The sequence below is a fragment of the Poeciliopsis prolifica genome, unplaced genomic scaffold (genome assembly GCF_027474105.1).
Source record: "Poeciliopsis prolifica strain line A6 unplaced genomic scaffold, Auburn_PproV2 SCAFFOLD034, whole genome shotgun sequence".
Taxonomy (NCBI): Eukaryota; Metazoa; Chordata; class Actinopteri; order Cyprinodontiformes; family Poeciliidae; genus Poeciliopsis; species Poeciliopsis prolifica.
This window is the reverse complement of record NW_026562409.1, coordinates 2,146,198-2,168,644: the sequence shown is the minus strand read 5'-3', so window position 1 is coordinate 2,168,644 and position 22,447 is coordinate 2,146,198. Positions and strand designations below refer to the sequence as shown.

General features: G+C 38.7%; 1 protein-coding gene across 16 annotated transcripts in view; it reads left to right on the top strand.

Annotated features, from left to right (window-relative positions):
* rbfox3a (RNA binding fox-1 homolog 3a) overlaps window positions 1-22,447 on the top strand; it is a 514,332-nt gene that overhangs the window by 49,379 nt on the left and 442,506 nt on the right. For 9 of the 16 annotated variants that reach the window (XM_055052121.1, XM_055052124.1, XM_055052118.1 and 6 more), the window contains 2 exons: window positions 9,461-9,586; window positions 15,210-15,326. The exons of 2 other annotated variants lie outside the window; for them this stretch is intronic. The gene's annotated coding sequence lies outside the window, so the exon portion shown is untranslated. 5 more of the 16 variants (XM_055052107.1, XM_055052113.1, XM_055052109.1 and 2 more) reach the window with 5 other exon arrangements.

Sequence of the window (22,447 nt, the reverse complement as noted above, 5' to 3'; positions counted from 1 at the left end):
CATCCTCCTGAAAAGTTACTTGTAAGTTAATTTTATTTTATTTGAAGTGTAATAAGATATTTAAATAGACAACAATACTTTGTAAGATTTTTTGTATGGTAATATTACTTAAAGTAGGAGGAAAAGTACTTCTGGTGAAGACAGAACACAAACCCACATTAACAAACTATCGATGTGTCTGTGTTTGATAAATTATGGGTAAAACATTTTTGTCCTTCATTGAGTAAATTTTCTTACAGTATGTAAAAAAGTAGTTTAGTAAATCTGCTCCTAAAATGTTACTCAAGGACCTGGAACTGAATAAAAGTAGCTTCTTACCTCCCACCTCTATATGGATCAGTAATCGGATTAATCAATTATTTTTAAAATAGTCCACTAACTTAGTTCATCATTAAGTGGAGCATTTGACTTGATCAAACAAGTACAAAAGTAAAAATATTTAGCATTTTAGATTTATTAAAAATGGAGACATGAGACAGATTAATGCTGTTTCTGCTTCTTAGGTCATTTCTTACCTGTAGAAGAGTTATTGTGTTATTTATTTACTTGCATTTCTTAATGTAATTCTAGTATTATAGAAATCAAAAAAAGGCTTAGTGGTGAAATGAAAAATCGTCAGAATAATTTATTAATCGATTACTGATGTAATTATTAGTTGCAGCCCTTTATATGTTCCACACATTGTGACTGAGACTTTTTCTTATCACAAGTCCTCTTCCTGTGTGTCATCAGTTCTCCATAAAAAAGTCTTTGATTCAAAGTCTTCAAAGTCATTTGTCTGCAAAAACAAAGTCAGCCCAAAATGTACAAATCATGTCATGAATCGTGATGGAGCTGTGCTGCTAAATACGAGCTAAATGAGCAAATGTGATGAATTCACTTTGCGTGCACTGAGAATGACGAGCGGGGGGGAAGATATACGAGGCGGCGGCGCCCTGGGAGCGGCGCAAACCCCCGCCGGGCGACGCGTTCCCACTCGTGCTAGCATCATCCCTCCACTCCTGGAGCAGCACGCCGCTTCACTTAGCAGCATCCATTTGGGATGCAGCACAAATGCTGTTTTAGCGCTTTTATCTTAATGCACTACCACAGTCTGGCGCTCTAAAGGCACGATTATGGTACAGGAGGGCGGAGGGGCATTTAAACAAGACTTATTTCAACAGCAACTTAGCAACCAAGCTAAACACTGGAGGGCAGATGGCTTTGTGATTCTCATTGCTGATTCACTTCATTTTGCTAAATGGACTCTTTGCATATATTTTAATATAGCACTAATTCTTTGCATCATTATCCCAGTTTAAAGCATCATACCCTACTGAGTGTGTTTACTGTTGGAGGAGCGTTAATCTGCCACATGGCAGACTGTTGTCACTTCAACCACCTGCTGCACGCTTCGGCTGCAAGAAAACTGCATTTCATAGGATCACAGACTCGTCTGATTAGAGCCACAGCAGCGGCAGTTTTTATTCAAGTAAAAGTAAAACGTTACTGTCCAAAGAATGACTCAAGTGAGAGTAAAAGTTGTGATCAGAGCATCAAATTTAACACTTAAAATTATCATCAGGAAAAAATGTAAAGTTACGTCCAAGTTCTGGTAAGACTAAAATAAAAAAAATGCTTAAAATAAATCACATAATAACTCAGCAGGTAGACGACAACAAGTCCTCTAACTTCAGCTTAGATGTACGGAAGAACATTAGGGCCACTACAAACAAACAGCTTTGAAATGTTCACATTTTTTCTCAATAAATTCTGAAATTAATCTCAAAATTTGAGTAAGGTAAAAATCTGAGCTCAGTAAATTTTCTCTTTCTTTATATCTGCTCTGGCCCTGATGAGGCATGTAGAAAACTGTCCTGAACAATTCTGGTTCTGTTTTTTCTATTTTTCTCAGTGGCCCCAATCCTCTGCCTTAGTGGACTTGTCTGTGTTTTGTTTATGTTTTTTCTTCATTCAGTGAAATTACTCTTTGGGTAGTCGACCCAAAAATGTTTAATTTACCTCCTCTGATTATTTCTTATTTACATTTTTGTGTCCTGATTGGCATGTGGCGTCATACGGCGTAACTTTACATGCCGTCTCTCGGCGGTGAGGAGACCCCGTCTGTCACCCTGTGAGGGCGTCGGCTCGCTTTAAGATTTAATGGCGCGCTGACCTCCCCGTCCGCGTCCCGTGATGTCTTCACAGCCGACGTCCCGACATGCGACGGCGAGACAAACCGTAAAGGCGGAAGATGGATTGGCGGACGAACTCGTATGTCTTTCTCCGGATGGCGGGAGCGACGGGGAATATTCAGGAGGACGGCGGTGTCAGCGGGGGAAATGACCAAATCAAGCATGATGTTGTTTATTTGGAGACGGCTCTTGTAATGTTACATGACATAATGTCGTGTCACATAACATCAAATCATGTTACAGTAATATGGGCGAATCTTTTCACCGCACTCCAGAGCAGAAAGAGTCGCAGGGATGAAAAACTAAATTACCTAAAAAACAAAAAACAGTTATTTTTAAGTGTCTAAAATGAAAACTTTGTTTTTGATTTAAATTCCAGCTGATTAGGAAATCACAGAAAATGATTGAAGAGGATCTTTTATTATTCATTCTGTTTCTTCCAGCTTTTTCTTTCATGTTTAATAAAATTTTCAGCTCTCTTCTCCTGGAGTCTTAGAAATACTCATAAAAAGACAAAAATATCAAAATGTAAATCTGTGAAATTTGCTGGTGATGAAAGAATCCTGAAAGAACTAAAAAAACCTGAAAAATGTTTCAAAGAAATTATTTAAAACAAAGAGCAAGAAGTGATAGTTTTCTTTGGAGATCCGCGTTTGTTATTATTCCCAATTTTGTGTCTTTGTTTGTTTTGTGGCACATTTTAATTTCACTCAATTAACTTTGAATCCATATTTTGAGTTTCTTGTGTTTAATCAACTTTTATATGTATGTTTTACATTAATTTCAATTTAATTTGCTTCTTTTTAACCTTTAAAAACTAACCTTTAAAAATCTTCTCAATAAAATTAAGCAACACGTTACACTGCAAAAACATAAAATCAGTTATTAATTATTAACTTAATTCTTGACCTAAAACAAGAACTGAAAAGTTATTAATATGTTGGTTTTATGAAAGTAGAATCATTTAAATTAATGATTAAACTTAATTACATGTTACAGGACCGATGTAAATTGACCAACAACAGTTAGTAAAATCAAAAGCATCATAATCAAATGAAACCAACATGTCAGCTTATAAATGCCAGTCGAATGAGTATGAAACACTAACAGGCAAAATAAATCTGAAGTTATTTATTAAAACTAAAATTTTGCATTTTTTTTTACTAGAATAAGTCGATTTTACTCCAAACAATTTCAGAAACAAAGTTCAAAAAGTTCATTTTGTTTTACTGAACACGGTAATGTGTTGATTCATAATTTCTGTTTGATTTTTGTACTTTAACCTTTTGATTCTGTTATTTTATCCCCTCTTTACTTTTTATTTTCTGTTGCAAACTTTCTGTTTCCTGAAAACAAAACTTCCTCCTCTGCTCTCATCTCTGGCGTTTCTGAGTGGATTTAAATGTGTTGCTGCATATTTCTGTAATAATAAACCTGCTTAATTACTGGAAAGCACTCGGGGTCAAACACGTTTCACAAAAAGTGAAAAAGCAGAACGAGGCTTCATGGCTGCGATGCTCTGGACTCGGAGCTGAAATCCTGCAAATTTATGTTTCACTTTAATATCAGAAATCCCATTTTTGGTTCCAGCAGTCGGTGCTTGTTAGTTTAAAAAATTCTTCTGTCTTCTTTTTTTTCTCTCCGTTTGTCATAAATTTAGATTAAACACAGCCTCGCCACAGCCTGGTCATTACCTCCAGTCTCATAGGAAATTAGCTGTCACTTGGCCGTACTCAGAAGCCATCAGCCTCCAGAAGTGAGAGTCAAACAGCAGCACTTCATCTAAAGGTCCTTTCAATAAGCATTAGTTATCTTGTAATGTGATCCCATAAATCTTCACAGGAATCTTGTTACATCGTGTTGTTAAAGCTGCATGCTTGTGAATAAAAACTGCAGACTCTGTATGAGTATTATTTGACGCTTGGGGTTTTATGTGGCGTTGCTACCTCTGGAGGAAGATTTAATCCCTGAGCAGGTTCTGAGCCAACGCTGTGGGATTACAACATTTTACATTCAGGAAGTGTGACCACATTCAGGAAGTGTGACCACATTTTTTAAAATCCAAGAGTAAAAATCCTGCAAAAACATAAAATCTTACTAAACATTTTTGGTCAAGTTTCTAGTGTAAATATTGAAGGTCAATTGAAGACCAAACTAACAACTTGTATTCCTTAATATTGATGAAGAAATCCTAGTTTCATTGTCAGATTATTTCTCTTATAACAAATCAATTTCACATGTTTTAAATGAAATAATTTCCCAGTGGAAGTAATACTTTATTTTGATCAATTATTGACTTAAACCAACTTTCTATATCTTGCTGAAAAGACATAGATGCTTTTGGGGAAAAATGCACTTTTTACTTGTACTATTATTATAAAGTATTGTGAATTTTACTTGATTAACTTGTACTAGAAACTCGACCAAAAACACTTAGTAAGATTTTGTGTTTTTGTGGTGAAAGGTGGAATGAAGTTATTCACTTTTCCAGCATTTCCTCTTCAGAGGAAGTTCTGTATTTAATCACGTTATTGGCAGCTTTAATTACATGATGGACGCTGCAGATGCATCGGACAGATTCCGTTATTATGGCTGCAAAAACACAAAACTTTACCATTTTAGTTCCATTTTGTGTCGTTTCAACAGAAATTAAATAAAACTAACTTAGAGTAAACTTTTCAGACAGCTACAGGAACTTGTTTTCAGAAAATATTGTTTTTATGTGTGATAAAATGTGCTAATTCATTTATAACAAGACACATTTCCCACATTGCAAGTCAAATAATCTGCCAGTGGAACGACATCAGAAAGAGAGAAGCTGAAACATGGTGGTGGCAGCATCATGCTTTGGGATGGTTTTTGCATCGTACTTGGGTTAATGAACGTTGTAATTACATTTCTGAGCACAGTATTTATGTGATTTTGGAGCGCACCTTTAAAACAAACAACATTAAGTCAGATCTGCATGAGTTCAGGAAAACAAAGTGATTTTGCTGAATATTTTTATATAATGGTGCAAATGTCAGTTTCATGCTGGCTTTGAAACCCCAGCTGTTAGAAATAAACATGAGGTCAACAGCAAGGATGCAGAGTGTTGCATTCAACATGTTACGTAGATTTTCATTATTATTTCCTGATTATTCGTTGAAGTCTTTTCCGTGGGGATGGCTCTGATTTCTGCTGCGTTTTTGTTGAAGTTGTGAGCAAACGGCGTTCAGTCGTCCTGTTGCGGTAGAAAGAGCCATCTTCTCCCCATCATACCTCTCGGTTTCTTTGGAGTTTTCCTCTCTGATGTTGTTTGTCCATGAGAACCTGCTGTGCAGCCAGCTTCAGAGCAGATCCACACCATATGTTTGCATTTCTGGGTTTTCGGGCTTTTTGCATGGACTTCCATTAATTAAAGCACTTTGTTAGCAAAGACAGCACAGAGATAAATGGTTTCTAAATTTATCTTCAAGCATTTGTGGACTCTCTCTCGGTTTGGAGGCGCAGACAGGAACACCAACTGGAAGCCTTGTTAATGTCGGCTACTGCTGTGAAGCGGAGCCACCTAAAAATACTCTGCTTTCAGGGCGGCGGTGCGGTTTGAACGGTTCTACCTCTGAAGGAGAGCGCTCCGGACCGATCCGTTTGTTTGTGTTGTTGTGACTTTGGAACCGGACAACTTGTTTGTTTGGTCTGTTTAACGCTGTTTCCTCTGGTTTGAACATTTCTGGGTTTAAACTGGTAAAAAAATAAATAAATAAAAGTGTGATTTGAATGATTATTGTTACTGTTTCTTACAGAGTGTTTGTCTATTTTCCATCTAAAATATACATTTACCTGCCTGCTCCCTGTACTAATGACAAACAACCAGCCAGAGCTAGGAGGAGGGTCTTAGCGGTGTCAATCATCCTCGTGCATGCCTTCACTCTGCTACACAGCAGCTGGTTCCCCACAGCAGAGCATGTCATGAATGCTAATGCTGGTTTTCCCGAAATAATAAGTTGTTTCTCTGCCGTTAGCACATTTAGCAGCCTGTAAACGAGTTTGTTTGGCAGCGTTAAGACCCTCCTGCTGGCTCTGATTGGTTGTTCTTGACCGAGAGTGAAGATGTTATGAATGTCCATCAAGTTTTGGGATATTTTAGCCAATGCTTAATTATTCAGTGTTACCATGCAAAAAAATAATAAAAATACCTTGAAGCATTTCATAACTTATTTCAAAATTCATTTATTTTATTTCATCTTTTAATTTTATGTGGGAGTTTTTAGTATAAACACTCCAGACTTTCCTCTGTTTGTGAGAAAACATAAAATAGAGTGTCTTCTTTTCCTATCATTAAATTGTTGAACTTTTTCAAAGTTGAATGTTCATCCTGATGGACACCAGGAGTTTAATTATTTACTGCTGCTATGGAAAGAAAAAAATATTTGGAAACATTTTCTAGCTTATTTACGATTTCACAATTCATGTATTTGAATTCATCCTTTATTTTTATGTTTGTTCTCTCAGACTTTCTTGAGCTGTTTATGAAAAATTTCTTTTTTCCCTTTTATTTCAGAGCAAATGTGGAATAAAAAGTTAAAAAGCAGGACACAAATGTTGACTTACATAAAATATATAACATGCTGTATACATATTTTTTTCTCGAGGAAAATAAGAGACACTTCAGGGTGAATAAATCCTGATTTGCAGTGAAACGTATTCAGTACGTTGGCGCCTCAATCACATTAACAGAGAATTGATTTTCGCTCGGCGTGTTAAAAACACACACAGACGTTAATGTAGTTACAGGCCAGTCTGTGGCCGTCAGCCGAACTGTCAGCTGTGTTTCCGTCCCGAAGTGCTGTGCAGAGAAAAAAGACGCTCGAGCTGCTGTCAATACGTCGATGCACCTGGCTCATCAGGAAAATATGCAGCGCTGCATCTTCAGCCTCATGCAGATGAGAAACTGCTGCGGAAACTTTCACACCTCTTTACGTTTTTCACGGTTCAGGATGTGTTCATAGTTTTAACATCAGGAAGTCCAGGAAAAAATACAGTTTTGTAAAGTTTATGGCAAAATCTGAAAAGTGTGGTGTGCATCTGTGTTGTGAAGAAACATAGCCCTCAGCATTATGCTGCCACCACCGTGTTTCGTCATCCAGATAGTTTGTGTTGTAGATTCTTATCACTCTCCATCAACTGTTTTTTTCTTCCTTGCTATTCTTCCAGATGGCTGAAAAAGCTTAAACTATTTTTTTTATTTTAAAACCAAAAACAGTTATAAAAACACAAAATTAAAACACAGAAGTATTTTGGTCTAGTTTCTAGTGCAAATATGTTAGTACACTTGAAATAAGACAAAACTGACTTGCAAGTAACTTTTCCTCAGTTTGTTTTCAGTCAATAATTCACTGGCTGATTATTTCAATTAAAACATTTTTCCCGTATTACAGGTTTAATCATCTGCTAGCTAAACAAATAGCTTTTCATAAACAGTGAGGAATCGCTGACTTAAAAACAAGCTTGCTGAAAAGTTACTTACGAATTTGTTTTATTTCACGTATGCCAAGATGTTTGCACTAAAATCTAAACAATAATAACTGGAAAACTGTGTTTTTGCAGAGACTTTAAAGATGACAACACTTTACCTTCTGTAGGTATTTCTAAAAAATGATCAGTTTTTCTTTCCTGTAACGTTTTGCAGGCAGAAACAAACTTCAATTGGCTGTTCTGATCCAAAGTGGCTCCTTGGATTATAAAGTTTGCTAATTCTTATTCTAGAACCCTTTATGGTAACTAAATATGACTTTTATTTGTTGTAATTTTATCATTTGGTCATTTAAATACTTTGGATCTGATTTGGGCATGATGGGAGATTTGTGTCGGTCGGTTTCGGTCGGAGTGACAGTTTGGAAACACCTGCAGTCACAAAACCAGGAAGTGTTTCTGCGGAGGTTTAAGCTTCATCTCTGCCTTTGTGACACCATGAATGTGTAAACTTACATGCCGAGGCATCACTCTCTCACTGAGGAATGACTTTCATTTCTCTAGAGCTTTCAGGGACGTTTAGGAAAAATATAGAAATACATTAAAAAAATCCAAATAAACTAACAATTAAATTCATTTTTAAACAAAAAAAAATGACTATTATTGCTTTAAAAGGTAAAACAGCATTGTGTTAGTAAACAAATGATCATTTGAAACAACTTCAGCTACAAAATATGTCAAACATCATCAAACGTCTTTCTGCTTGACTTTATATCAATAGAGTGAATCTGGTGATTATTTTTCTGAATTAACCAATTAATAATTCAATGCCAAAGGTGCTTAATAGATTTTTTTTACAGTTTCTGAAACAAATGGGGCTAAAACTGCAACTTTGAGTTTATTGTTGAACATATTTTCAGACAAAGGTGTTTTTTAATATATTTTAAATGCAAATTGCATATTTTTTGCAGTTTTGGCTTAATTATTGCTCTGAATGTGTTGTTCTGTCAGCAAATGGCCTTTTTTAAGGTTGACGATTATTTCATTGATTAATCTGATTAATCGTTTTGGAAAGATGAAGGTTCCCCTTGTTTTTAGCTTTCCAGCAAAATGTTAAATGTACTGCCTGTATTCTCCTGTTGATGATTAATCGATTACCAAATTAGTTGATGATTGTTTCAATAATCAATTAATCTGATTAATTGTTTTGATCCTAACCTATTACTAAAAGGTGAAGGTTCCCTTTATTCTTAGGTTTCCAGCAAATTGATAAATGTTTTGTGCCAACATTGATTCCTATGACTTTCTGATGATCTGAGTACTCTAGTTAGCAATTAATTGATTACTAAATTATTTGACAATTATTTCACCAGTCAATTAATTCGATTAATCGTTCCAGCCCCAAACTCAAACCCATCAGAAATGTCAATTCCTGTGATGTGCTTCATTTAAGGGCAAAATATTTTCGAGCAGCAATTTGTTCCTTTTTATTGTTTTCACGTCCCAAAGACACAAACATAATTACTTTTTAAGCCCAGACATCTATTAAGTGGCAGAAAATTGCTCTGGAGTTCAAACAAAGGGAAGAAAGTGAGCAGACTGAATGTTTCTCCTCGGCAAGGCAGAGCGGCTCTCAACAAAACCAGAAAATCACCTAACAGGTGCCCTTGAGACGACTGAACAATTACAGTCTGATTCATTAGCAGCCTGCAATGTCAAGCCACTTCTGAATGCTTCTAATGTCTGTTTCTATTATTCTTTGTTCTCCTCTGCAGAGATCAATATGGGAGAGTGAGGACTTGTGTTTATTCTTTGTTTGTGTTTCCAAACAGAAGAGAAGTTAAAGGACAAAAAAGCAACAGAAAGTCTGAAGGTACGGCGACGTGTCGGCTAGCCGGCTAACAATAACTGGAACATCAGGCTCCAGTAAAGCTGCAAGCGGTGCAAAAAGAACAGAGGTAACTTTGTGCATCAGGACCACTCATTCGATTATGTGAAATAATCTACCTTAAGAAACGCGCGAGTGAATGCTAAACGAGATTCCCCGTGCGGCTGATGATTACCATTTTGTCTCCAAATTGAAACCAAGCTGAAGGTAGACGCTAATTTAAATAAGGGAATCTGAAAGAGAACTGCAGGTAAAATCAAATTCTGACGGGAAGCAGAACCGATGGAAACGTGAAGCTAAAGTAACCTTGACGCACGGCTTCTCCCCGCCACGCCGTAATGTGTTTCATTGTGTTTGTGTGGTATTGTACGCTCCCTTCATTCGTAGCTCCGCTCTGCTTAATGGACTAACCTGCCAAACTCACAGCAGCACGAACACAAAGGGCCTGCTGTTTTTAAAATGATTGAGCCATGACTTGTCAGCAAGAATCTGCCGTCGCCCTTGAATGCTAATTACTTGATATTTATGCAAAGTCACGAGCTGACTCCCGGAGGATCTTAGACTGGATTTCTGAACTCTTAAAACAAATCTTAACGTGTTGTCAGCATAACAATGTCAATAAAATGACACTTCACTTTGTGTCAGGATGCCACTTTTTCTTCCTCCCAACAGAAAAGGCTTTCAGATCCCCCCACCCTCACTGTGCCCCATCAAAATCTGACACAGTTTCTACAATCAGCATGACAGCTGCCCTAAAACAAATGAAAATGTATGAACTGAAAATGCAAATGCAGCCAGACTCATCGTGAAAAGTTTCTGTTTAAATGTTTGCTGAAATCACTGCGCAGGGTTATTTTATGAATCATTGTAATTGTGTTTGTGAGCCTTTGACTAGTCGCCGTTTCTGCTCGTCGTCTGCTGCACAAACCAAGACGGAGGGTAATTATGTGCTGGTTACTTGCATCCTGATGACCCGGTTGAAAATCAATTGCTGGGGTGGCGGGATCGAGTTAATTACTGCACCCCTCAATGGCAAATAACCATAATTGAATCATGAGTTTTTTCGCTGAGTCACGTGATTTTCCCAGCAGCCTGGTGGTTGTCAGAGGCTGTGGACCATGAAATTAATACAGGCGAGGCGCTGAAATGAGCCACAGCTGCAGTCAAGTAAAACTACAGGACACTGCAGATCATCCAACAAAAACTTACATTCTGCAGATAAGAGGAGAAGTTCTGAAACGGCCAAAAAAATCACAAGAAAAGGTCGTTTATTAGAGCAAAACAAAGCCAAAAGTCACTTCAGTTTGTGGATTACACTCGCGTTATTGTCAGGTCAGCAGTTCGAATATAAATGTATCGAATGCATCTCATTAACATAATCATCAGTTTCAATCGTTCTCTGATTGGGCGGCTCCGAACATTAGGAATGTTCATGATTGGTCTATTTATTTGAAACAGCTGATAATGTTTTTATTTTCTAATTATGAATCAAACGGTTGAACCCTTTGGATGTTATGCAGAGATGGATGAATAGTATGATATAAAGCACGTAATAGTTTATGTTTAAATTGCTTTCATTAAATTTTAGAGATAATTTCTCTCAACTGAACAAGAAATATTACAGCAATAAATCAGATATTTTGATGATGATCCATTAAAGATGGAGAATCTGAGGTCAAACATTTACAAGTTATACAATCAAAAATTTCTGAAATTAAAATACAAAACTTCTGACTTTTCTCTTGCAAATTTACAACTTTTTCAACTCAAAAATGTTCAATTTGAGAAATTAATCTAAAAATTAGAGTTAGCAAATTTACCATTTTTTGAGCTCGTAGAATTTTTTTTCAGAAATTTTCTGAGTTTAATCTCAAAACTTCTGATTTTTCCCTTGCAAATTTTTGACTTTGAGCTCAGAAATTCCCAAGTATTTTTTTTTTTAGAAAATTTCAGATTAATCTAAAAATGTTTTTGGGCAAAAATGTGCTCCTTTTTTCCACCTGCAGCTGCCATAATCAGCTGTTGCAGCCTGGAGTTTTCTCCAGTCAGTTTGGTGACATTTAGCAGCAGATGCCTCCTGCAGGATTCCTCTGCAGCCACAGACTTTCTGTATTACCTGCTTGTGCCACCAGGTGAAGCCCCTTACTTTTTAATGAGATGGAAAGACAAGGGAGTTTGTCATAAGCATTGGGCTTAATGTGTAAAAATGAGCACAACTCCTTCCCCTGCAAGTCAGCGACAGGGAGGAGGGGCATTGTTCCAGCCTGCCTCTGCTAACGGTGTCAGTTGTGTTAATGAACTGTGCTGCAGAAAGTGGTAAAAAAATCTGTGGCAGGTTAGCAGTTTAGCTTGTGTTGGCTCCACAGAGCCGCGGCTGCCAGCAGAGAGCCGCTGCAGCGGCTTGCTGCTAACGAGCAGCAGAGACTCTGAAGCTCTGCCTCCTCCTCCAATCAGGTCCAGGAGTCGCAGCAACATGTTGGCAGCGCTGACGAGGGTCTGGGACTGGAAACTTGGTTCTGGAGTGTTGGTGGTTTTCACACACAGCAGGTATGATGAGTGTGAAGGAGACGGGGTTAATTAAATCAGAGCGTCACTGCAGCTTGTTTTGGTCCTTTATCGCTGCACCAACTTCTATGAGACTCCCTTTATATTTCTAATAAGAAGAAAAGTTTTTAAAATGAGTCACTTGTGAGCCGTGATGTTTTTACAGTAAACCAGGCCCTCAGGGGCCCCTTAAAGAAGTTGCTCTGCTTTAACACACCTGAATCAATAATTATAGTAATTACGCCTGGTAGGACAGCGACCCTTAAGGACTGACGCATTTAATGTTGTACAACTTATTTATGTTTCTGGAAAGGGTGGGTAAACTTTTTAGAGACTTGGAGGCTGTTGGTAATGTGCCAAAACTTTTTATTTTTACCCTGAACAGCGATATTGTTTTATTCTACATCTGGAAAATTTGCTGTTTTTACTCCCATTTTGCCAGTTTTGTCTTTTACTGCCAACAATGAATCAGTTAAAAATATAAAAAAATTGTTGTTGACGGCAGTTCAGTTTCAGATTTTCTACTTCAAACGTTGACTTTTATTTTTAATAATATTGAAAATTGTAGTTTTTTTTAATGTGGAAACAAGACCTGCTTTCAATCATCTCAGTTTATTTAAAATAAGATAAAACTTGATCCATTTGCAGATTATTTCACTTATAACTTGGAGGGAAAATAATCTGCCAGTGGAATCTGAACTTTTCATCAATATTAAGGAATTATGCACTTAAATTAAGCTCCTATATCTGTCTGAAAAGTTATTTGTAAGTTAGCTTTATTATTTCAAGTGTACTAAGATATCTGTGCAATAAACTAAAAAAAAAACCCCTAAGATTTTGTGTTTTTGCAGTGTAAAATCCTAATTAGAAAATGTCGACCATCAGATTCCTGAAAACTTGGAGTTGTTTCCCCTCTTCTTTTTTTTTCTTCCTGTCTCTTTAAATCAAGTCCCGTTTAACTGTCATGGCTGAAAAAATCTATTTCTGCCAACTCACAATTTCTGACAAACCCACTTAATATGTCAGCATCTAATCAGTCCAATTTGAAAACGGGGATGGAGGGAAGGATGAGAGGAGGAAGCCAAAGGAAAGATGAAGTGGTGGCGGGTGGGAGGGGGCGCCGGCGGCGCCCGCCGCTGCCTGGCCCTGACACCTTGTGAAGAGTCCTCATTCATCACACGGCGCAGGGCTTTAGCCCCCGTAAATCACTGTGGATAAAGGACGCGCCATAAAGAATGGAATTGTGAAGGTAAGGGTTTTAAATCCCCCTAGATGATCCGAGATAAACACAGAGAGACTTTTGACAGTCCCTCGTTACCGCCACAAGCGAGAGGAGCTGTCACAGCTCCCTCCTCGCCTTTCATCTCTTGGTAACAGTCTGGCTGCTAATATCCTCAATTATCTCTGCAATATGTTGCTGGGAAAAAGGGAAAGTTCCGAGGAGGCATTCACGCAGCCTGAAAGTTTTTAATTTGACAGCTTGTGGTGTAATGATGAGCAGTGAAGGGGGGGCGGGAGGGGGCAGCGGCCCGTTTTAGGACTGTGACAGGTGATTGGGCCGGACTGGGACCGGCTCCGGGATGTCAGGAAGGCAAACAGACGTTTCACAGGAAAACGCTGCAGCACCCAGCTGTGAATGCCACTGTGTTTCATTTAGGAGAAGGAAGGAAAATATGATTTTGTTTTCTTTCTAATCGAATGTTTTTTTTCTGCTTCACATGAGGCTAATCAGCTCCTAAACATTTAAAGTTTCCATCAGAAGTTTTTATCCACTAAACTTGGATATGGATGTGAATAAATTGAGCCTTTTATGATTTATATCCAGTGTGTCAAACTCATTTTTATTTTGTACCTCATTTAGATCATGAATGTCTTGACAGGGCCAATTTTAATTTCATAAATTACAACATAGCTTTCTCTGGATTCAGTTTGTAATTCTTAATCAGTTATATTTAACATCTTTTCACATTTATGTAATTTGGCCTTGGAGAAATAAGAACTGGTAAGATTTGATAAGAGATTATTTAAACACAAGTTGTCATGAACTTTTATTTCTGTGGCCTTCTGAGGTCTAGAGGGCCACCAAAAATGGATGCGGCGGGCTGGTCTTGGCCCACGGGCCTCCAGTTTGACAAGTGATTTTTGATCAGTCAAGTTTATTTGTAAATTTCAGCAATAAGGCAACTAAAAGGTTTTACAAAACGCAAAAATAGAAAGACGTCAACTGAATCATTACGTTTTGCCAAGTGTTGTCGGTGCACTTCAAAATGTTCATTCATGTTTAAATTATGTTTGAAAAGTAGCTCTAAAAAGGCCTGATTTCCTGTCTACAGTTAAAGGATCTCTAGCGGCGTTTTGGCTGCAGATTTCAGGAAGTTTGTTCCATATTTGTGGTGCATCGAAGCTGAAAGCTGCTTCAGAGAAACAAGAGTCACTGCAGTTCCTATTGGAAACAGTAGGTGTCGCTGTAGGTGAAATCTGCCTGGAAGAGTCTGTAGAAGAAAAGCTTTAGTAATATTTCTAATTTATCTCTGTAGTTGTGGTCCAGAAATCCGTGTATCGTGGGTTATTCAGCCATGTTTTCACCTGGCTGCTCTCCCTCTGCCGGTTGTTTAGGTCTCTGTTTTCACATTTACTTGAGTGACTTTTTTGGAAAACTGTGACTTTCAGGAGTATTTTTACTATGTTGTACTTTTTCCTTTTACTAGAGTGATTTTATTTTGACGTACCGGTTCTCTTACTTGATTAAATTTCTGGATGCTCTACCCACTGTGAGTAACTTCACTGAATGAAGAACAAGCATGTTTAACCAAACATTTACCAGACACAAACCTGTAGTTTTTGTTCCTTTAAGTCCTTAAACATTGTCTTTAGGTCTGAGAGACTCACCTTAGTCCCTTCTATCAAACTTCTCTATCTATAAAATGTTGCCCTGAATGTGTTTCTTACTCATATCATCAGCCATGAACTTCAGCTTTTAGTCTGTTTTGGTGATTTTGTTCTCCCAGTAGATCCTATAGTTCCTGGTAGACCGAAGCCTGGATTGATCATTGATTGTCATTCTAATCAATCGCCTTCATCTAAAGTCAAGTTGTTTGGTCTTGTAAGGAAAGGTCAGCTCTGAAGTTGTTTTGGTTCCTCTCTCACAGGAGGAGACTGGCTCAGATTGAAATGAATTCCAGTTTGGGCCATGATGGATGCATGGAAACATCCCAGTGCAGCTGTTAGTGGGCTGTCAGACAGATGAGGAAGCTTTACAAAGGCAGGTCAGTCGAGTGTGATGATGGCGATGATGATGGTCAAAGTGCAGAGCCAGGGAGACTGGAGGGGCACAAGGTCGTTGCAGGAAGGTGGGCTTCCAGAAAATGTCTTCCCTCCAAACTGCCAAGGTAGTAATTATCTTTTTTCCCTACCTGATTTATTTACACGCAACTTCATGTTAGAGGATAAACCAATCGATCATCCCCAGCGTCTCCAGTCATAAGTGAACCAGATAAATCACGACTTTGCACTCAGGTTTATGAAATATTGGCCATCCTGCAGGTGTGCTGTTGCAGAGCAGTTGGTGGTCCAGAAGAACATGTTAAAATGCCTGGATTTTATACCAGTTTATCATTTCAAAAGGTTTTCTTGGTTTATTTAAATTATTTAACCGTGTCTTTTTGAGTAGAAGCGTCAGAGTTGCATATCTTGACTTGGCAACTTTTAGAAATTCCCCTTTGGAAAAAGGTTCTGGTTGAGATTTTCCAAAACTTCAATCATCTGGCAAATATGTTCTACTGCAGGACAGCAACTCTCTATTATTTTAGTGATCAATTACTCTATTGAATATTCTGAAGATTAATCTTTGAATCAGATTTTTTTTTAAATGAACAAATTTTGCAGATTTTTCATTTGACTCTTTTTGTACAATATTAGACATCCATTAAAATATCCTAATATGCAATTCCCTTTTAAATGAGAAGATAAACATTTTATTGCTCAAGTAGCATTAATATATGAGCCCTTGATGATTTGTTGCATATTAATTTGAACATGATGGGTATAGGATGGTGTGAACACCATTTATCTTTTACTTAAAAATGGTCTCAAAACAACAATATTATCTTTTATCGCAGTAACTTCTGGGACAATTCATTGTCCAGCAATGTTTATCGTGCTGTACAGATTCTAGATCAATCTTTTTTCATCTTGTTGACGCTTTCAGGTGTCAGGTTTGGCGTTTCCAGCTTCACATGTTGGAAAATTGAAGGTAGTTTCCGTCCCTGCCGTCGCCGGTTTTCTGTTGCTGCAGAAATTGCTCGGTTTTATTCAGCTTCCGTCGCTAAAAGACAAAGTCAATAGCTTCTGTGGCATAATGACTGAGTACACACTTTCCAGCTCACATTACGGGCTTTTTCTTGATAGATAAAAGTCCCAAATAATGCCTCCTGTGATGGAGTGAAACCAGGATAACAAATTGGCCTTTTGTGATAACAACCCCCCCGTGAGGTTCCTGGGCGTGAAAAAGATGGACTGGCAGCTTTGAGGAGAGCCAGGTCTGCAGCAGCGCGGCGCCAGGGGAGCGGCTCCATGCCCTACAGAAGGATGGATTGTGTAGATTTGTAATGGTTCCTCTGCTTTTGACAAAATAACCCAACCTGCAACCTTCATTCTCATTGGCGGAGTGAAAGGGCAGGAGCAGAGGAGCTGGTCTGAGATAAGTGAAGTCTGTCGCTCTGACTGCTGTTATAAATCGCAGCTATCTCAGCCATGTGTGTGAGACAAGCAGGCTGTCTCCACTGACATCCTCCTTTCGACTTGACATGCAAAAAAACAAATTGATACAAAGCAGAGACGAGGAACGAAGGCTGAGCAGTGGGAGGTGATGCCTTGCTGAACCGCTGCAGACCACGGTGCAAAGTGCTTTTTCTGAATTTAAATAATGTGCATACTCATAAAGCCTGCAGGACAGGGATCTCAGGCCTTCTAATTAAACTCCATGGATTGTTCCTCCTGATTCCGACTGCGGTACCATTCTGCAAAGTGTCTCTGAGACGAAGCGTAATTCAGAACTTTGCCCAATTATTTAGGAAACGCTGCGAGGAAGCTTAAAAGTTGATAAATCTGGTGCAATTTAACTCTCAGGTGTAAAACACCCACCTGGTTCTGACCGGACCCAACCGCACAATGGCTTCTGTCACCTGTTTATTGCATTTAACTTTTTATTAGGAGTCATTCGTACATCCATCATTCTCTTTATAACAGTATAGACACTTTTATTCAGATTCCAATAAGACATACGTATCTGTTTTTGAATAAATATTTAACTCAGAATCAAATGACTGAAGAGCTGAACCATAAAGACACTAAAACAAAAAACCTCTGAGATGTACATTAGAAATTAATCACAGTAAATGTGACGGTAAATCAGAAAGTAACAAATATTCAACTTCTGTCCTTTAGCTTGATGGAAGATCTTTAAATCAACCTTAAATCTTCAGTAAAGCTGAAGATTATAGCCAAGTATAATGTTAGTTATATATAGTTTGAGTACAAATCAAATGTTTGGATGCTTTGTCTCTGAGTTTATCCTTTTTTTTTCCTTTTTAAATGTATATTTTTTGCCTTGAGATGGCAGCAGAAATGAAAAAAACCCAAAATAATGAGCTGTAAATATTTGTTCTGTCATTACTTGGTCACAGTGTTATGACTGATCGCTCTCTGTATATTTGCTTGGTACAAAGGTCATTTAAAATGGCCAAGATTGCTTCAGAAATGAGGCCAAAACTCACTCGCATCCCCCAGCTGCACACTTAATTGAACAAAAAGCCCAGATGTAATTATACTGAGATCCACTGGTGCTGTAATGATGTGGCAGCGGTATTGATCAGCTTATTAACTTACACATTCACACAGTCCAGGCTTCAGCTGCACAACCTGTGGAGCCTTCAGTCTGTTACTGGCTTATTTAGTTCAAAGTTCCTGCTTTTTAACTTGGGCTTAACTGAAATTATTTAGCAGTTTTAGATCAATTTTAGTGACAACTTCCTCATGACTGGAGCTGATCCCAGCTGTTGGCTGAACCAACATGTCAAAGTTTGGATGTTCTGCATGTTTCATCACTTTAGTTTTGATCTTTATGAGCATGTTCTTGGAGAGAACAGGAAGGAAGACATTTTTTATTTATGTTTTCTGAAGAACCCGATCGAAACTTGGTGTTGGCCGATAAGTCAAGACCGAGAAACTTTGATAAGGCAAAAAAGTTAATCGGGAAATCTCCAGATTGGGTTGTGAAAATGTCTGATATTGTCTGCTTGCATGTTTTCTTCAACTAAAACTTTTTCTTGACCTTGTTATCAAGTTGTAGTTTTAACAATTAGTAGCGAAGCACTACATCCCTTTTAAATGTTTGGATTTAATATTTTGTGTGTTTTATTGATAATGGACAAAACCAATGCAACTGCAGGAGGACCATGGGTGGGATATGGGTAAAAAAACGGATTTGGAGGAATTGACGCTCCTGCAGTTGGAATGTTGGGAAATAATTAGCCTGACTGTCCTTGCGGTTGAGATGAACCAGCCCTGTAATCCAGCTCAGGTGGAGCTAACATTTGCGTCTGATTAAACTATTTCCCCTTTTCTGTGTGGGTGTGCCAAGGCTGCAGCTGCCTTCTCGGTGAAGCGTTTGCCTTCTCTGTAAAATTTCAACCTGCGGCTCATGTTGCAGCGTTTAGAAACGGCAGAACTGCATCATGTTGCAGAGATTGGTTTCTTCTGGGCACCACCACCACCAGCAGCAGCAGCAGCCTTTGTTTTCTTGTTGCTAAGTGCCAAAGAAGTGGAAGAGTCGTCTCTTATGTGTAATGCAAAAGAGATTACACAACCTCAGCTGTGCGTTTGTGTGGGTGCTGCCTTGGACGAGAACAGTACTTTGTTGATGAAAGTCGCTCAGAAATAGCAGCGATATCTGACAGAGGAGTTGGACTGAGGAGAGAGATGGATGCTCCCTTTTTAACCCACACTCCTACCAAGTCTGTTCTCGCTCTGGAAAAGCCTTTGACTTTTTGTTCTTGTTTTGACCGTACACACACAAACGCACACACAAACGCACACGCACACACACCATGTTTCTGATGTTGTAAACCAAAATCCAAGCATTAGGTCTCTGACAAAGACTTGGAGAAGGATATTAATCACATGACCACAGTTCGCTGAACTCTACCTTGAAATATGAGACTCATTTCTCCGGGATAATCAACTTACGGGGTGAAAAAAGTCTGATATTTCACCTTGAAATGCTTCATAATTCGCCAGCAGGATCTTTAAATGTGCCATGATCAACCCTCTAATTATACAAGACCAAAAGAAAACAAATGAAATAACAGCTGAGAGTCTGCAGCAATGCTTCTCTCTGCGCCAGCAGGAAAATGAACAAATATACATCGAAGCTTATATTAATTAAAACAGTTTTTGAGCTGACAGCAGATGGACTGTATTGGTTTTGTTTTGGCCAGTTTTTGCCTGTCTGAGTATCCTCTTTCATGAATGATAATCAATCACCAGCAATGTGGGACAACTTCATAAAACGCATCAGAGACGTTTCTGTACGTCTCCCTAAACGCGCCGCGGACTGACAGCGAGCTGCTTGGCATCACTTCTCTTCGTAACCTTGTGCTTTCTAGAACAGGGTGTCAAACTGAGTTTCATACATCAAAAATCTAAATGTTGGTTGTGCCAGAATGTATTGATAAAACCCACTAAACTGTTTAAATCCCTCCAGGATTTTCTGATTGTTTTGGTGGTTTCTTGGTGCTAATTTAGAAATATTTGTAGGAAATTTTTACAATATTTGTGCTAATTGATGTTATATATGACTTTGTCTTACTCTCTGTATCAATTCATATATAACTATAATGGGACATCAAGTCAGACTGAGGCAGCAGTCACTTAAACCAATGTTTCAACAAATTTGCACCAAAAGGCAGACATGGTAATCTGCTTTGATATTAGGTAATAAAATTGTTTTGATAACTTTTTGTCTCCATTCCAGGTCGGATATTAGCTGCTTATAAGGTTTCCACAGAACTGCTAACTGTGTGTGCCGGAGTCTTTTAAAGGACTTTGAGAAGTGCAGATGCCATTTTTTTACCTGCAGTCCTGCATCATAGCCTCTGCAACCTAATGTCGAAGGTGTTATATAATGCTTTATAAGGCTTTATGCGCTCCAAGTCATATCGGTGTGTTTAAAAATGAAGTTGACAAATCTCCCTCAAGTTCAAGTGCAGTAGATTGTTCCCTAACTCAAAAGATAAACATCCTCCACATTGTTCATTAGTTTGGGAAATCCCAATTACTTGGAGAGACTTGAGGGTAAAAACTGACTATGCATGAAGGTGGTTTGATGTTAGAGGTCAGAGTGGTTCCCTGATGGTTCCACGTCCTCGTGCTGAGCAAAGCCTCCCCTGTCACCTCCACTGTTTCTCTCTCCTCAAACAGCACTCTGCATTCAATCGTTTCAGAGGAAGCTGTGCCCTTCCTACCAGCCTACTGATGTTTAATTCATTCCCAGACGCCCGGGGGACTCTCGTAACAACAACCACCAAAAAAAGAAAAAAAGAAGAAGACAAAAGGGAAGAGAGGGGGTGTGAAAGGGAAGAAAGATGTTGGAATTAAATGTTTGCTCTGCATTTGCTATTGGCAAGTGTGTAATGAATGAAGGGCCCAAAACAAGACCAGGGAGACTTGAGGCATCCGAGAGGAAGCGTGGCGGATGGAGGGCTGAGAGGACAAATAAACCCAATTTCCTTGTTGTGACTGGCTTCAGGGTGCAGGTGAGGGCGGCGGGGATGCTGCTGGACACCTTGACGTGCTCGCTCTCTTAATCAGAGGTTGATTAGGCGCTCTTTCAGAGCCATGGATTAGCGGGCTCCCCTCGGACGCTGCTAAATTGGTCGGATGGGAGAGAAGGCAGCGCGTTTAGCACCACTGTGGCAACTTTTGATGCGTCAGTCAGGGAGTCTGGCATGGTTTGCTTTTATTGACCTTCCCATTCTTGATTTGTGACAGATCCCCCGGTGCCGGAGAAGGTGGAAAGTGCTTGTGAGGTGGGCGAGGGTAGAGACAGACCGGGCTTTTGAAGAATTTCCACGTTGTGCTGATCCGGGAGAAGCGGCCACATGCTCTCCTGTGATTCATAACAATAAAGGAAGGAGGCAGGACGGCGACTGAAGCCCTGACACTTTCTGAAGATTATTGCTGTCATTTCTGCTTTGAAAGCAAATTTGGCAGAAAGTCCCTTGAAGAACTTTTTATTGGAACTTTTTCTTTTTGTTTAGTCATGGAAAGAAAAGTATGTTCATCATAGATATGAGATATAATGTAAATTAGCTCCTTAGCAGTTTCTAAAACACTTACAAGTAGAGTCTGATCCGCTAACAGCTGAATAGCTGGACACGGATATTCAGAAACGATACAGAAGATAGAGCAGATGATTTTAAATAATGAATTCCTTAATATTGATGAAAAAGTTCTTGATCCATTGACAGTTTATTTTATTTACGAGACATTTTTACTGTAAGAGAAATAAGCTCCAATAACTTGCCAGTTACTTTTGTCTTATTTGAAGAAATTTGCACTGGAAACTAGACCAGAGCAGCAAATCTACATCAGAATGGTCTAGTCAAAGCCCAGACCTCAACCTGCGCAGCAGGACTTGTTGACGAACTGAAGTGGTGGATGTCAACCTAAAATTCAAAGAGTTTTTTTTTCTTGCCCTCTTGTCCAGGTTCAATCAACCTGAACACTTTAACACTGACACAAAGAAAAGAGAGACAAGTGATTAAATTTGTACTCATGAGGACAGAAAGAGAGGAGAGTTTGATTATGACAGTCTCCAAACTCACTCTGAGATTTCTCTCTTGCTGCTCCTCTCTTTATTAGGATCAGGTAGCTACACAAATTAACAGCTGCTGGAAGGGGAGGGGCAAACAAAAACCCAGCTGCTGACGCACATTCAGAAATCTCCTCAGTACAATGGGATCTTCTGTCTTTGTGAAGTCTGAAGCTCAGTTCCCGTGTCTCTGGGTCACAAGCGTTGACTTTTAGCCTTTGTGTGTTTTTTTTTCTGTCTCAGTTTTGGCTCCAGAGCGGCTGGCATCTGCTTCTAGTTTGGCAAGCTTATCAGCTTCTTGCAGATATTTCTTACAAAACCATGCAATCCAGAATCAAACAAAAGAATCTCACAGTTCTTTAAGTTAATGATGTAAAAGATATTATTTACAATTCTAACACCTCTGTTTACAGTTGACGGTTTTTCTGGAGCAAGCCCGCTGTCGCCCGCTCTCAGCCATACATTGTGTCATTTATAGATTTCTGGTTAATCACGGTCTGCTGTTTTTTCCGCTGT